We start from the raw sequence: 13041 nt of genomic DNA, 5'->3' as shown, positions 1-13041 counted from the left end.
TATGCAAAATAGGAGCACCAAAATCATAATGACTGAATATGGCTAAAAGGAATTATTTGGTAATTCTACATAATGAAATTGCAGAATTAATTGCAAGTGGATGTAGTGATAGCCACTAGCATAGATAGCTTAAAAAGTGGGTTAGAAGGATTTGTGGAGGGTAGGCCCATTAATAGCGCCCACTAGCCATGATAAGTAAAAGGAAATGCCACATCCAGAGACAGTAAACTTCTGAGTATCAGTAATTAGAAGCAGCATCAGGAGACAGCCTTGGTCTCTGTGCCCTGCTTGTTGGCCCTCTAGGGCAACTGGTTGGTTATCGTGTGAAACATAATGCTGGATTAGATGGGCTGCCGGTCTAATCCAGCAGGGCTCTTCTTATGTTCTACCACCAAAGCTCTTCCAAATATACCACTAAAGTGTCATGACTGTTGTAAGAAACTTGATGTCTGGAAGATTAATTTGCATCCTGATGGTATATGACCTCAGTGGGAACAGAGTGGAGGATAGTATCAATGTGAATTGCAGTATACTACCACCCGTCATCAGATACCTAGGGGAAGAGGAGCCATAAGTCATTCATCCTAAATTTTGTGAACATCAGCTTTCTAGTGTGCCAATGAAGCATTTAACACGAGAAGGAACTGCTCTGGTCCCAACTTGGTTTCATGATGGCATAGAAGAGACACATGCCTTCTCCTTAACATAGAAAGACCCTTGGTGTAAAGACAAAATTTTCAAGTATGTTATGGTGGTTGACTAATCTCGACATATATCTCAGTTTTATTCTAAAGGCCAAAAACATAGGGATAGGATATGCTCTTTGTTCCAGTCAGCACTCTCACAGAATAAAGAGAGAGGGAGATTTCTTTTTAGGACCTTCTGAAATGGCCCAAACTGGGATCAGAATATGGAAACAAATCCTCTTTAGCAGAGCTACCATGGGGGAGCAGGGGTGAAGTTGGTGATGCCCCCAAATTTTAGACCACAATTATGTTTTAGAGCATCTGTTTCTCTTTTAGGGTAGAACTACATGTCATAAGATATGTGGTAGTGCTGTTGCCAAAAATGGAAGCCTCGTGTCAAGTTCTCCCTCTGTCTGTAATTTATGGCACAATTCATCTTATGACTTGATATCATCATACTGTGCATTTCCTCAGCCTGGTTCCACTTTATTGGCTGCTGGCAGTCAAAGGTGGGAAAGCACTCAGCATAATGGTAGCAGAGCATGAAATAAACTGGAGTGGGGTGGGTGAGGATATCTTAAAATGATACTGCCAAGTTCAGTGGCAGCTCTGTTTCTTATGCTGGACAAACCCATATCTGTTTTCCTTTTATTTCTTTTTAATATGTATTTTAAATTGAATATTTAACTTGGAATTGTTGTAAGCAGCCTTAGGGATCTGTTACTAGCTGAAAGGTGGGTTATTTCAAGGAAAAAAACATATATTGTGTAAAGGAGCATTATTCCACTCACATCTGTCAGCTAGATCTAAAGTCAGTGTGATATAGTAATCTGCATTGAAGGAAGTGAGACCAGAAAGTCATCTGAGAGAGCTAACATTCATCTTTGACACGCATGTTTCCTGACATCAGTGAGGAACTGGGGAGGAAAAATAATGGAAAGGAACAGTTCCTGTTGCTTGCTGCTCCCTTCCATCTAGCATCCTTTCAGCTTTTCTATTTTAAATGCCCAGGCTGGTGTGAATCTCTCTCTCTTACCTGGGCGTGCTGAGCATATTTCTGCAAGAAGAAAGGCTGTCAGAGAAACCAAAACAGCAGGATTTATCTGTGAACAAACTGTGAAATGCAACAGACCATCTTTCAGCCCCAAATCCATCTAAGCACTGGTCACCCGCAAAGGATTGATAGCACTGATATAAAAAAATGAACATTTGTTTCAAGAGCTCACAAAATATCCCCAAGGCACCACTTATTTGGTAGCTTATTCTGTAAACATCCAGAGGCAATCCACTCAACTTTCATGAGGCATTTCCTGTCTGATCAGTGCTCCATTTCTTTTCAAAGTCTCTTTCCTACCATTGAGACCCATTAGCACTTCTTCCCTATGCCAGGCACAGTTGAGCTGAAGGACTGGGAATGGGTCAGGAATTCAGAGGCTTATTTGGGTGGCTGGAATGGTATCCAAGGTTTGGCACCAATGTTCCAGAGTTTTGTTTTCATTCTCTGAGATAGATCAGAGGTTTAGTTCCAATTGCTACATTTTGACTAGGATTTGGACTGGTTACCCCCAGCACTGTCCACAACCATGCACAAGATGAGAAGTTATTACCTCCATGCAGCCATGCAGAAACCATAGTACTTAAATATTGTTTGCAGTGTATGCATGCTAGCATATCTCTGCATATGATTGGGGATTGCAGAGGCATGGCAAGCCATTGTGATTTGTCTCTTGCCTTGAAAACTGTAAGGGTCGTAAGTCAGCTGCAACACTTTCCACCACCATCATATAAACCGATATTAAGTATACGGATGAGGGTATTTTGGCAACCTTATCTAGGAACAGTAATGGTATCAGTAACATTTTATCTATGCAGGCTGCTATGGAGAGAAGAAATAATATTTGGCACATATAGAATGCTTTTAGTATTCAAAGAGCTTCACACGCATTATCCTGTTGTAATCTTTACAACAACCTTGTTCTATTATCCCTGTACTATTCTCATATTGCAGGCAAAAAACTGGGTCTGAGCAAGTGTGCTTGCTTAAAGCAACTTAAGCAAGTGTGAACATAGGTGAGATTTGAACTAGGGACTTTCTGAGTCATCATGGAACATTATCTTAACCACTATATTAGATGTGCAGGTGTTAAGGGGAATACTACATCTATTTTTAGAAATCTCTTCCAGATTCCACACTATTAAAAACCCTCAAAATGCAAATGCAAAGCCCCTCTAAAGAGTGACTTGCTTGTGGTCAAATAAGAAACATGTAGCAGAAAAGTGAACTGACCCTCAGTGTCACTAACCTGAGTAGTGACTTCACTCACACTGATGCCATGGCAAGCTTGGCCCTCACTCTCTATTCTCACTCAAGTGTTTCCTTCTGTGGCTCTAGTTATCAGAGAGCCATCAATCTAACTATGTCAATTATCCTCAGTAGTGGTGGACAATGAAAGGCTTATATTATAGTCTCAAAATCTGCTTCAAACAAGGACTGTGGCATCAGAAGCACAATTTATTTGATATTGAAAGATAACTGAATCTGCAGCTCCATCTGACAGGCTGGTAGACATTAATAATTACGTACTATTTAAGGCTGGTTGGAAATGAAGAGGTGGAGGTGTTGGACAGATGTGGCACTACTAGATGGATTGTGATTAGATTAGCACAGTTCCCTTTGACAGTATGTGAGCAGCACTTTAATAATTCATTGTGAAAGCTCAGCTCTACTTACACATGGTTGTAGGCCACGCAAACACAGGTTGCTTCCTTTTACTTCTGCAAAGCTGCAGATTTATCTTTCTTTGATCACCTCCTTTTCAATGAAAAGTATTTGCAAATGTCCTCTTTTGATAGTATCTGTTTCAAACCTGCCAATAACTTGCTAGTTAGATGGTCAAAACCTGCCAGACTAAACAGCTTGTGGCAGATAAGAACCATATCCAGGTGACCAGGCACAAAAGTTTTTGTCATCAGGAAGACAGACGGTCATTTTTATTTGAGTTCCTGTACCACAAATTACTAACATGGGTGTGTATGAGAATGTAGATTAGTGTATATGTAAGGCTATGCCAGAGGAATTTGACTTGGGTTTTTGCAGACTTAGAAGGCACAACAGGGCCAAACTAGAAGCAACGAATTACATTTGAATGGCAAGTGAACAGACTCACATGTATTCCTTCCTGTTCACTTGCACTCCCCTATGTGATCGAGTGGAGTGCAAGTGGAGCGCAAATGAACAGGGAGGAATACACATGAGTCTGTTCACTTGCCATTCAAGTATAATTCGTCACTTCTAGCTTGGCCCTCAAAAGCACTGCAGATTCTCGTAAACCCAAATAATCTCCCTCGCATGGTACATCTAAGTGGAACCCCCAGATTTGTCCAGAATTCCTAGTTATATTTTTTTTCATGCCTTATTTTTAACATTTATCCATGAACTTTCTACTGATTGTCCTGGAGGTGATATACAATAAAAGCAGAAAACTGCAGCTCAATTATTTAAAACAAAAGGGGATGGGGTAAAAGCTGGAATGGGCTGGAACGGGCATCAAACAAATAGTGGTACTGTAAAAAACAGGGGGATGTGTTAAAGACATTGGAGAACAATATTTTAGAAATTAAAACATGGAAATATCATGTTTTTATTAATCCTTTCCCTGCCAAAAGGCTCCCAGAATAGCACAAAACAGGCCAGAACGGGCACTAAAGAAATGCTAGGACCACAAGAAACAGTGGGAAGCATTAAAGACACAGGAGAAAAATATTCTATAAATGAAAACATGGAAATATCAGGCATTCATTTACCCTTTCCCAGCCAAAATGTTCCCGGAACATCACAATACAAGCAGAATGGTCACTAACTAAATGCTAGTACCACAAAAAACAGTGGGAAGCATTAAAGACACAGGAGTTCAGGAGACATACTAAAACTAAGGACACTGATTGCCCATAGGCAATACGTGATTGCAAATAGAGAATGCATGCTTGCCTATAGGGAACAATGGAGACCATGCTTGCCCATACCGAATAATGGCGGTCACGCTTGCCCATACAGAATAATGAAAGCCATGCTTGCCCATAGGGAATAATGGAAACCACACGTGACCAGAGAGGGAGGGGTGTTTGTGTGTTGTCATAGGCTTTGTAGCCACTTTCTTCCTCCAGTGTCTCTGTGGTTTTGGCAGGTTTCTTTTGTTTCTCTTTAAAAAGGAGTGCCAGGCTATGGATGACAGGATATGGCAGACAGATCCCTGGATCATTACAGCAAGACACAGGTCCTTGGTTAAATGACTTTTATTCAGGAATCAGATCTTTTCCATATGCACAGGTCCATAAGTTTACTTAGAAGCATGGATGCATCTGAGCAGTACAACTTCCATGAAAGGAATAACGGCTTGAGGAAAGTACAGATCTAAATACTCAAACATTCCCCTCCCTTCTAACCCACAAGTTTGAGCAGGAAGAAGTCTGGGAAACTTTTCTAGGGTTTATACATTAGCTAGACAAGATATAGAGAACTGTAACATTTCTACACTACAAGGTCATTTCAGTGCTTCAAAGAAAGAGATTACCCACAGCTCTCCCACCTGTGTTCTCAGGCTGTGAGAGGGAGAAACAAAAGTGATGTGCATAGTCTTTGCACTATGAAATCACACAGTGATGTACATTGCAATATGAAATCAGACAGTAACACAGTATTAGCATTTAGCGTCCCCTAGAATAATGACATGGATGTAGGGGCTACAGACATGACATGGAGAATGGCCAGGGTACCTAGTTTGGGTGCTTACAATTTTGGACCCAGAGGTAACTGCCTTACATCTCTTTTGCCAAAACTGCTGTTCTTTCTTATTTGTGTCAATCAGGTTAACCTTCCATTGTTTAAGGGAAGTCTTTTGCCATTTATTGCTTCCTTGACTTTATATGTTAGTCACACTGGCCTGCTCTTAGATTTGAAACCAAAAAGCAACCAGAGGCCACCACGGATATAAATAAACAAACTATTAGGAACAATAGTCCCCCATGGAATACCAATAAACAAAGTATATCTAGTATTTGTATAATATCCAATTTATAAACTGCAAAGTGCTCATAAGTGAGTTACACACTATATACACTCATAACCATCAACAACTGGATCTAACATCAATAAATATAACAATAAATTTCAATAAATATCAATAAATATTGAATATGACAAAGAACGGGGCACAACATTGTTGCAGGACAAATGAAAAACAGGTGTACTTAAAAGTCTTTACTTTGTCTAACCAGATGATGAATGAATACATGGACAGCTAAATGCAACGTCCTCCCATCAGTCTGCTGGTGCTTCTGTAAATCCTGTTCCTCCAATACACACTGGAACTATGAGCCAAACTACAAGTGACAAAAGGCACAGGTTGGACACTTGTCAGCTTCCCTCAAGTTTTGATGGGAAATGTAGACAGCTTGGCGGAATGTTGGACAAGTGACAGTTGAAAAGTCCATTGGACAGCAGTCAGAGAGCCAAGCTGCGAGACCAGGATGCCTACATTTCCCATCAAAATTTGAGGGAAGCTGACAAGTGTCCAACCTGTGTCAGGCGTCACTTGTAGCTTGGCTAAGGGTCTGCGATGGCTCTGTGCTACGTCCTGGCAAGTAAGTAGGTAGCTGATAGGTATAACATATATTTCATGTACACTCTATTAACCTCTGAAAATTTGTGTTAACAGGTGCAGCAGAATGCAGAGGACCCAGTTGGACTGTGAAATGTCACAAAGCTGTCCATACCCTCTCTCCAGGGGTATAAAGAATCAAACAAAGTCCATCCGACCGGCTGCTAGCTCAAATCCTGTTTTATTTTCCTCTTTGTCAAGGAAGCTATATATTCATACCTGTTCAATTCATCATAGTTGTCTGTCAACATTCATGGCAATTTGCTCTATGATGCAAATGGTCACTTCAAGCACTCCATGGGGGAGTATTGTTCCTAATAGTTTGTTTGCTCTTAGATTTGGCCAATGTGATAGACATTCTGTCCATGCATCCATTATTATCAATTTAAATCCAAGCCTTATAGAGAGATTAGACCCTCCTTATCTTCCCTCTAAATTTCCTTTACCCCTTGAATTTTTGAGAACTTTGGCCTCCTAAAATGAAATGTTTAAAATTGGGTTTTGGTTGGATTTTTTGGTCAACCTTTCATTCATGTATAAGTGGGACTCCTCTGAACTGTGATCACTGTTCCCAATGGGCACAACCAGCTCTAACTCTCACACATGTTTTGAGCATTACTTAGGACTAACTCCTGGATCACCTCCCCTCCAGTTGGTTCCATGCCCATCTGTTCCAAGGAACAATCATTTAGATTTGCCTCTTTGTCTCTATGTTTGAGAGGAGACAGATGGCAGGCTCTCAATCTTTTTTTTTAATAATATTTTTTATTTTTCAATGTCTAACATACAAAACTACTACGTACATACATAACCTACAAGACAGTAACTACAAAAGACTACAATAGCACAAGGAATGGGAAAGAAAGGGAAAAAAAGAGAAAGGGAAGGAGGGGTGGAAAAAAGGGGAAGGTGACCTACAAACACTAAACACTACATTTCAATGCTTTCCCTTCATACTGCCATAGTAAAAAATAGCTTAATAAAATAGTGACGGAGTGGTTGATCATACAAATTACAAATTACAGTTCAAATTAAATCTTTTTCCCTCCCCTGGGCCTCGGGCGCAATTCCCTCTGCGCAGCTACCGCCGGAGCGCTCATTGCCTCCCCCCTCCCTTCAGGCTTCGGATCCTCTTCTTTTTGCTTGGTGTCTGGTCCAAATTGTGGATTTTTATCCACAAAATCCCTTAGCTGATCTTCCGAATTAATCTTGTAAGCTTTATCTTTATAACTAAACCCGATTCCTTCCGGGAGTAGCCATTTGTACTTTATATCCCGTTCCCTCAAAAGAGCTGCCAACATCTTGTACTTAAATCTTTTCTTCCGCACTAAAAATGGAACGTCCTTCAATATCTTGACTTTATTTCCCAGAAAGTCCAATCCCGCATTGTATGAATTATATAGGATACTGTCCCGGACCCTCCTAGATGAAAACTCGATAACAATCTCGCGAGGCAGCTGCCGCTTCGTTGCATATTTTGAAGATGCCCGACGGACTCCCAAAATGGCGCTTTTCACTTCTTCTTTAGTTGCCCTCGCGGGTGTCGCTAAAAGTTCCGAGGCGAGATCCCATAAATCCTCTTTTTCCTCCTCTTTAACATTCTGGAGACGCAAAATGGTTTGTGTTCGCTCCACTTGCAGTCCGATCAGCTGGTTTTCCACCAACTTTAATTCCCTGTTCGTTGCTCTCGTAATATGACAAAGAACGGGGCACAACATTGTTGCAGGACAAATGAAAAACAGGTGTACTTAAAAGTCTTTACTTTGTCTAACCAGATGATGAATGAATACATGGACAGCTAAATGCAACGTCCTCCCATCAGTCTGCTGGTGCTTCTGTAAATCCTGTTCCTCCAATACACACTGGAACTATGAGCCAAACTACAAGTGACAAAAGGCACAGGTTGGACACTTGTCAGCTTCCCTCAAGTTTTGATGGGAAATGTAGACAGCTTGGCGGAATGTTGGACAAGTGACAGTTGAAAAGTCCATTGGACAGCAGTCAGAGAGCCAAGCTGCGAGACCAGGATGCCTACATTTCCCATCAAAATTTGAGGGAAGCTGACAAGTGTCCAACCTGTGTCAGGCGTCACTTGTAGCTTGGCTAAGGGTCTGCGATGGCTCTGTGCTACGTCCTGGCAAGTAAGTAGGTAGCTGATAGGTATAACATATATTTCATGTACACTCTATTAACCTCTGAAAATTTGTGTTAACAGGTGCAGCAGAATGCAGAGGACCCAGTTGGACTGTGAAATGTCACAAAGCTGTCCATACCCTCTCTCCAGGGGTATAAAGAATCAAACAAAGTCCATCCGACCGGCTGCTAGCTCAAATCCTGTTTTATTTTCCTCTTTGTCAAGGAAGCTATATATTCATACCTGTTCAATTCATCATAGTTGTCTGTCAACATTCATGGCAATTTGCCCTATGATGCAAATGGTCACTTCAAGCACTCCATGGGGGAGTATTGTTCCTAATAGTTTGTTTGCTCTTAGATTTGGCCAATGTGATAGACATTCTGTCCATGCATCCATTATTATCAATTTAAATCCAAGCCTTATAGAGAGATTAGACCCTCCTTATCTTCCCTCTAAATTTCCTTTACCCCTTGAATTTTTGAGAACTTTGGCCTCCTAAAATGAAATGTTTAAAATTGGGTTTTGGTTGGATTTTTTGGTCAACCTTTCATTCATGTATAAGTGGGACTCCTCTGAACTGTGATCACTGTTCCCAATGGGCACAACCAGCTCTAACTCTCACACATGTTTTGAGCATTACTTAGGACTAACTCCTGGATCACCTCCCCTCCAGTTGGTTCCATGCCCATCTATTCCAAGGAACAATCATTTAGATTTGCCTCTTTGTCTCTATGTTTGAGAGGAGACAGATGGCAGGCTCTCAATCTTTTTTTTTTAATAATATTTTTTATTTTTCAATGTCTAACATACAAAACTACTACGTACATACATAACCTACAAGACAGTAACTACAAAAGACTACAATAGCACAAGGAATGGGAAAGAAAGGGAAAAAAAGAGAAAGGGAAGGAGGGGTGGAAAAAAGGGGAAGGTGACCTACAAACACTAAACACTACATTTCAATGCTTTCCCTTCATACTGCCATAGTAAAAAATAGCTTAATAAAATAGTGACGGAGTGGTTGATCATACAAATTACAAATTACAGTTCAAATTAAATCTTTTTCCCTCCCCTGGGCCTCGGGCGCAATTCCCTCTGCGCAGCTACCGCCGGAGCGCTCATTGCCTCCCCCCTCCCTTCAGGCTTCGGATCCTCTTCTTTTTGCTTGGTGTCTGGTCCAAATTGTGGATTTTTATCCACAAAATCCCTTAGCTGATCTTCCGAATTAATCTTGTAAGCTTTATCTTTATAACTAAACCCGATTCCTTCCGGGAGTAGCCATTTGTACTTTATATCCCGTTCCCTCAAAAGAGCTGCCAACATCTTGTACTTAAATCTTTTCTTCCGCACTAAAAATGGAATGTCCTTCAATATCTTGACTTTATTTCCCAGAAAGTCCAATTCCGCATTGTATGAATTATATAGGATACTGTCCCGGACCCTCCTAGATGAAAACTCGATAACAATCTCGCGAGGCAGCTGCCGCTTCGTTGCATATTTTGAAGATGCCCGACGGACTCCCAAAATGGCGCTTTTCACTTCTTCTTTAGTTGCCCTCGCGGGTGTCGCTAAAAGTTCCGAGGCGAGATCCCATAAATCCTCTTTTTCCTCCTCTTTAACATTCTGGAGACGCAAAATGGTTTGTGTTCGCTCCACTTGCAGTCCGATCAGCTGGTTTTCCACCAACTTTAATTCCCTGTTCGTTGCTCTCGTAAGTGACGCACTTTCCCAGGCAGACTTCTCTGCTCCCCCCGCTGCTTCTTTAATGGCTTTCACATCGCTTTCAATTAAGCCCACCCTCTGATCTGTTTCATTCAGCTTGTCAACAAAGGGTTTTATGGCTTCCATAACTGCTCTTTTAACCAGTTCCTCAAGCGCCTCACCCCTCTGCAAGGCCGCAGTAACTGACTTGCCAAGAGAAGGACTCTGCTTTTTCGCTGCCATTTTAGGGGGGGGGGACCGCCAATCTTCCGAGACTCTATGAGGGGGCGGGAAATCCGAGTCTTCTAACCTTCAGACCCCACCACTCCTCGCATGCACTTGTAGTAACAGAAGGGATTCGCTTACTTGCAGGCTTTCGCCTAATCCTGCTCCTTGCCGTTTTCCATAGCCCTGAACAACACAAGGGAAACGCCCGGATAGTAAGAACGCAAACAAACAACGATTCCGGGAATCAACAGTTAATAACAATTCATTTTCATTTTATAGTGCAAAAGTGCCAATGTGCAAAGTGCAAAGATGCAGAACAATAAATATAATTAATACAATAAGATCTTATGTTTCTCGTGTCCAATCAATCATGGAATAATGATGTCCAAAAAGGGAATAACATGAAAACCCACACAGGGGCTGAACATAGAGTCACAATATGGGATAAGAGATGACCCCAGTCCAAATTGGAGTAAAATCCAAACGTGCCGACGGGATTATGCGAGCATCTTATACAATTCCCGTTTCGTATAGATGATACTTCTTCCTGGGCACAGTTAATTCTGGACTGTAACAAAAATATAATCTCTTCTTAAAATTGTGAAATATCTTTAAAACATTCAACAACAATTTATCACAATACATACTTACTGGTCACCATATGAATAAATACACCAATGTGACAGTACATATGTTCATCCCAACTTCAATACTTCAATACATCACAGCAATGAACAATAACATGGACATGAAACATACAGGAAAAGGGAACCTCCTAAATACATAATTGACAAATTGTTTAATGAATTGATTAATAGGATATACTAGTATATCTCAAGGATATACTAACACGTTCTGAATTTGAACGTCACGATCCCTCTCAGAATCGTGGTGGAACGGCTCCCAAGGGACATTTTAGATGCGGGGATTGTAATGTCTGCCCATATATGGTTAAATTCGAGGAAATAATTAGGGATAGACAGGAATATTGCCGCGGCTTTACCACATGCAGGTCTTCATACGTGGTTTATGTCATCCAATGCAGCTGCCCACTGTATTATGTGGGCAGTACTACGCGTCCGCTCAAAATCAGAGTCCAGGAGCATGTGTCCAGGATAAGGAACCAAGTTAGGGAGGCACCTCTGGTCTTGCATTATTTGAATTATCATCATAGCTTGGGGGACCTTAGGGTTACAGTGGCCGACATGATTAAAGAACCATTCACTGAGGATAGTCCTAGGAGACTATTGCAATTGGAAACGAGGTGGATTTTCAAATTGCGGAGCCTGGCCCCGGGCGGGCTTAATAATGAAATTGACTATTCCTGCTTTTTGGGGGTAACATTGAAATTTGCTGGTATTCCTTCCACTTTCCTCAGTAATCCTTCCACTTCTCCTTGCACAGCAGTATAAGCCCAACTAGATAACCAGTTCAGATACATAGATATGATGGGTTTACTTGTTAGCTGTGTGTAAGTTTTACTATCTGTAAGTTTTACTATCTGATGGCTGTATGATTGCTGTAAGTTTTGCGGTCTCTGAGGACAGGACCTATTAATCAATTCATTAAACAATTTGTCAATTATGTATTTAGGAGGTTCCCTTTTCCTGTATGTTTCATGTCCATGTTATTGTTCATTGCTGTGATGTATTGAAGTATTGAAGTTGGGATGAACATATGTACTGTCACATTGGTGTATTTATTCATATGGTGACCAGTAAGTATGTATTGTGATAAATTGTTGTTGAATGTTTTAAAGATATTTCACAATTTTAAGAAGAGATTATATTTTTGTTACAGTCCAGAATTAACTGTGCCCAGGAAGAAGTATCATCTATACGAAACGGGAATTGTATAAGATGCTCGCATAATCCCGTCGGCACGTTTGGATTTTACTCCAATTTGGACTGGGGTCATCTCTTATCCCATATTGTGACTCTATGTTCAGCCCCTGTGTGGGTTTTCATGTTATTCCCTTTTTGGACATCATTATTCCATGATTGATTGGACACGAGAAACATAAGATCTTATTGTATTAATTATATTTATTGTTCTGCATCTTTGCACTTTGCACATTGGCACTTTTGCACTATAAAATGAAAATGAATTGTTATTAACTGTTGATTCCCGGAATCGTTGTTTGTTTGTTTTCCATAGCCCGGCAGCACACTGGGTGCCGCGCTCGTCTGCCGGCCTCCATAGGGACAAACGGGCGATTTACCCCCTGCCTCGATCTGTCAGAGGGCTCTTCCCGCCGCGTCCCAGACTCAGACTCCCTGCCTGAGAGTCTGGGGGCTAACCTTAGCAGATCAGCCGCCCGGCCAGGCGGCTCGGCCGCTTCCTCTCGGACCTGCCGAGAGGAGCGTCCGACATGGCTGCGAAAACAAAACTGAATCTCTCAATCAATGGCCTCACAGCATTCCACAATTAAGGATACACCAATCTCCAATTTTGACATATTTGACATATTTATTTCCTTCACTGTTTTTCCTTCGGAATTGAACCCAAACAAATTGAAACCATATAAACTAACCTTATTATTCCTGTTTGATCCCTGAATCTGTTAAACATCTTCATTATGCTGTATGATAATTTACTGCGCACCCTAGCCGAAAGATAAATGGACACAAAT

Source organism: Eublepharis macularius, chromosome 5 (genome assembly GCF_028583425.1).
Source record: "Eublepharis macularius isolate TG4126 chromosome 5, MPM_Emac_v1.0, whole genome shotgun sequence".
Classification (NCBI taxonomy): Eukaryota; Metazoa; Chordata; class Lepidosauria; order Squamata; family Eublepharidae; genus Eublepharis; species Eublepharis macularius.
This window is presented reverse-complemented; position numbering follows the sequence as displayed.